This window comes from Pteropus vampyrus, unplaced genomic scaffold (genome assembly GCF_000151845.1).
Source record: "Pteropus vampyrus isolate Shadow unplaced genomic scaffold, Pvam_2.0 Scaffold88, whole genome shotgun sequence".
Classification (NCBI taxonomy): Eukaryota; Metazoa; Chordata; class Mammalia; order Chiroptera; family Pteropodidae; genus Pteropus; species Pteropus vampyrus.
This window is the reverse complement of record NW_011888869.1, coordinates 6,018,287-6,023,072: the sequence shown is the minus strand read 5'-3', so window position 1 is coordinate 6,023,072 and position 4,786 is coordinate 6,018,287.

The following is a 4,786-nucleotide window of genomic DNA, read 5'->3' as shown; positions in this document are numbered from 1 at the left end:
TTTTTTTTTAGAAGAGTATTTACATATCCTAAAAAATACAGTACTAAAGAGCAGTGCCACCAAAGATGAGACAATATCTTCTCAGCCACTTAATCATTAATTTAAATCAAAAGAAGAGGACTAAATTGTAGTTTTGTAATATATTTTATTTCTTTTATAAAAAAATTATTTTTTTTAGCATTTTAATCCACAGTAAAATTGAGAGGAAGACACAGAGATTTCCCACATACCACCTTCCCCCACGCGCGCACGTCTCCCCGTTATCGACCCCCCACCAGAGCAGAGTATTTGTCACAACCAATGAAGCTACAGTGACACATCATAATCACCCAAAGCCCAAGGTTTACCTTGGGGTTCAAACTTGATGTTACACATTTTTTGAAATTGGACAAATTTATGACACTTACCTATCACTATAATATCATACAGAGTGTTTTCATTGCCCTGAAAACCTGTACTTTCTTATTCATCCTCCTTCATGTCCTGGAAACCACTGATCTTTTCACTGTCTCCATAGTTTGTCCTTTCCAGAATGCCATGCAGTTGAAATCATAGAATATATAGCCTTTTTAGACTGGCTTTGTTTACTTAGTAATATGCATATAAGTATCTTCCACATCTTTTTATGGCTTTATAACATTTTTTTTTTTAGCACTGAATAAAATTTCATTGCCAAGATGTACCATAATTTGTCCATTCACCTACTGAAGAATATCTTTGTTGTTTTCAAGTTTGGGCAATTATGAATAAAGCTGTTATAAACATCCATGTGCAGGTTTTTCTGCAGACATAAGTTTTCAACTCCTTCAGGGAAATACTAAGAAGACACTGACTGCTGATCATATAGTAAGGAAGTGTTTTGTAAGAAGCCACCAAACTCTTCCAACGTGGCTGTACAACTTTTCATTCCTATCAACGAAGTATGAAAAATTCCTGTTGCTCCACATCCTTGTTAGCATTTAGCGTTGTCAATGTTCTGGATTTTGGCCTTCTGATAGGTGTGTAGTGGTATTTCATTGTTTTCTAAATTTGCACTGTCTTGATGACATATGAAATATCTTTTCATATGATTATTTGCCGTCCGTATATCTTTGGTAAGGTGTCATAAGGTATTTCGTTCAATTCTTAATTTGTTTGTTTTCCTTATTGTTGATTTGTATATTTTGGATAACAGTCCTTTATCAGATGTGTCTTTTGCAAATATTTCCTTCCAGTCTTGTCTTCTCATTCTCTTGGCGTTGTTGTCTTTTGCAGAGCTGAAGTTTTTAGTATTAATGAAATCCAGCTTGTCAATTATAGTAATTCTTATCTTTGTTTCTTTGTAGGTAAGGTATTTTTTCCTCTGGCTTCTCTCAGGATTTTTCACTTTATCTTTGATTTTTTATAGTTTGAAGATGATATGCCTAGGTGTAGTTTTCTTTGGCATACATATTTCTTGGTGTATTCTGAGCTTCCATGAACTCAGTTTGGTGTCTGATATCAATTTGGGAAAATTCTCAGTCATTATTGTTTCAAATGTTTCCTCTATTTCTTTTCCTCTTCTCCTTCTGGTTTTCCAGTTATGCCCATGTTATATCTTTTGTAATTGTCTCTCAGACCTTGGATATTAGGAGTTTTTTTCCCAATCTTTGATCTTTTTGCCTTTTGAGAATTCTATTGATATATCTTCTCAAAGATTCTTTCTCAGCCGTGTCCAATCTATTCATAGCCCATCAATGGCATTATTTATGTCATAGAGTATTTTTTTTATCTCTGGCATTTCTTCTTTTTGTTTTTTTTTCTTTAGGATTTTCATTTCTCTTCTTACATTGTCCATCAGTTCTTGCATGGTGTTTAATTTATTCATTAGAGCCCTTAGCATTTTTTAAAAATTTCCTGTCTGATTATTCCAACATTCGTGCCATGTCTGTTTCTGATGCTTACTCTGGCTCTTCTAATTGTGTTTTTGGCCTTTTGGTGTACCTTGTAATGTTTTCTTCATAGCTGGACATAATGTGCCGGATAAAAGGAACTGCAGTAAATAGGTCTTCAGTAATGTCGTGGTGAGATGTGGGGGGAGGGGAAGCATTCCTTAGTCTATGATTAGGTCTCTGTTTCCTAGTGAACCCATGTCTCTAAACTGTGAACTTCACAAGTGTTTCTAGGTGTTTTTCTCCCTCCTTACGTGGGACAGAATGGCTAGATTGGACTGGAGTTCAGTATTTTCCTTCTCCCATGAGGAAGGCTGGAGCTGGCTGGAGTTGGGCATTTCTCTTCCCCTGGTCAGTTAGGCTCTGCTAATACCCCAGCTGGTTAGACTCTGTTTAATTAGTTTCCCCTGAGGCCAGGCCTATTTAAGGAGGATGGAGCACTCTACAGTATTTCAAAATGGTTTCTTTCCCCTACCTGTGCTGGAAGCAGGAGAGGATTTTTCTCTGATATTTTCTGCAGAAATGTTAAATTCCTGGAAGTAAGTCTTACATCACTTCCTTCTTCCCCCTTTTACTGGGTACCCCTGGAGTTTTTAACTCTGAGTCGTTTTCACAGGGCCTCCAGCAATTCATCAGTTCCGTTCAGGCTCTCCTACCCTGGCACTGGCTCCCCGGCAGTTTCCTTGACTTGCTGCTCTGCTCTGGTAAGCTGCGTCTCCCCGTGGTGGTCTCTCCAGTGTCCGGGACAGCATTTTGCTCTGTGTGCTTCCCTCTTTTATGGGTCCAAGAAGAGTTGTTTTTAAAGTCTTTTCAGCCTTTTACCTGTGGTTAGGATGGAGTGGTAACCTCCATGCTTTTTATAGGCAGAACCAGACACTCAATGTGTTTCTCAGTTAACGCAAACTGATTTGGGGCTTTCGGATGTGATACAGGTTTTATAAAATTAACATGAGTAACAGGAAGGAAGAGAAGACTTGTTAGCCTAATCCCCAGACTAATTTCATCAAAAACTGTTGTTCTAGGTGAGTTTTTGCAGGAACTGCATAATTTTAACCTGAAGTTACTATTTAATGCTAGAATTCTAGATATTCTAGAATTAACTGAAAGTATCTTCTGATACCAGCTGGCTGGAGGTATCCTTGACATAAATGTAAAAAATCTGGTTGTACCTTCATCCTGGTAGAGGACCTGTTTCTAGAGAACTGCTACAGAAACAAGCTTTTAACAATCAAGTTAAAAAGGTTTCTCAGGAAGAAAATTTTGAGAAAGAATTGATTGAAGCCACAGATGTCTCTTCCAACAAAGTGAAAGACTGGTAGATTACCTTGGCTTACCTATATTAAAGACAGGAGTTTTTAATTATGTGACTTCAATTATGTTTTAAAAGGTTTTTGAGAAGGATTATATTGGTGATCATTTAATGGTTATACTAAAATGAGCTTGGTACATATCAATCTATTAAGAAGTTAGAAAGGGTTCATCTGAAGTATCTGATAAAATGACAGAATATTAATTGCAGAATACTGATATTGAGCTGCCATTTCTGAAAATAAGTGAACCATAATTTTGCTAATTGTTTTGCTCTTCAAGTACATTATCGGTAAGAGAAAGCATTCGTGAACAAAAAGGATAGCGCTTTACTTTTATTTGCTGTCCAAATGATCCAAATGCATTACAGCTGTGAACAAAACAAGTATTAAATGGGGCCTTTCAGAAACAAAGCTTGAGGGTGGCTTCGTCTCTCCTCTCTAGTTTTTTAGTTTCTCTCTGACATCAAAACTACAGAGGGGAATTATCATTGCTGCCTCATACTAATTTCTGTATTTAATGAGGATAACATGTTTTGAGGTTCGTTTGTTTGATTGTTTTGTTTTTTAGTGCGTCCTAATGCCAAAATCAAAGGTGGTGTTTACTTGAGTCGGTATGTTAATGAGCGTTTCTCTGGAAGCAGAGCGAGGCATAGGGACTTGGGTGCAGGTAACTTATTTGGAATGTGATACAGGGAGCAAGGATGACAGAACAGAGGAAGACAGGGAAGGAGGAAAAACCCAGAGTAAGTGCATGACTGGATTCACTGTTCTGGGCCGCAGGGACTCTTCCATGAGCCTCTCAGGAATTAACTCCCCAGACTTTCTGACTAGGCTTGAATGTGGGCCACCCTACCTGTGCACACAGAGTTTCAGTCCCAGGGGATGCGTCCATCACACCTGCGGCTAAAGTCAGCAGTAACGTGAAGCAACAAAGGTGCCTGCTGCAATCCTTTCTTTCCCTCTTTTTCTATGATTGACTTTTACAAACCTTACATACAAGGTTTTCAAATGTATTTTTGTTAATTTATATTTTTTCATCATTCTAAGGCACTGATATCTGTAAAGAATCTTTATACAGAAATTCCAAGATTGCGCCACTTAAGGATAGAATATATGATTGTTCCTCTATCATCTTATATTTCCTTATTTCCATTCCGTCACTCATTTCTTTATCTGACCCTTTCTGGAATTTTTCTTGCATACTTTACATGCAGCCAGTCTTTGGGATACTAATCCAACTGAATCTCTCATACCCGTTTCATAAACTGGTGTAAAAACTCGGCGATGTTCAGTAAATAAGGAATGCGGTGTTCTGAAACTTGAAGTTTATTATTTTAAATATCAAAATTTTAAAAAAAGAACTACTTTGCAGTGGTTTTGGAAATGCACAGCTAGCATGCTGGATTCTACTTTCTCCTAAAAACTGGGAATCTGTGCCTGTGGAAGTTGTTTTAGATTCAGCTTTTCCTTCTTGGATTTTTTTTTCACTCTCTAGTTGTGACTTCTGTTCGAAATCACTGGAGGTGATTTAGACATAGGGAATGTAATAAAATATTAACATGCTTT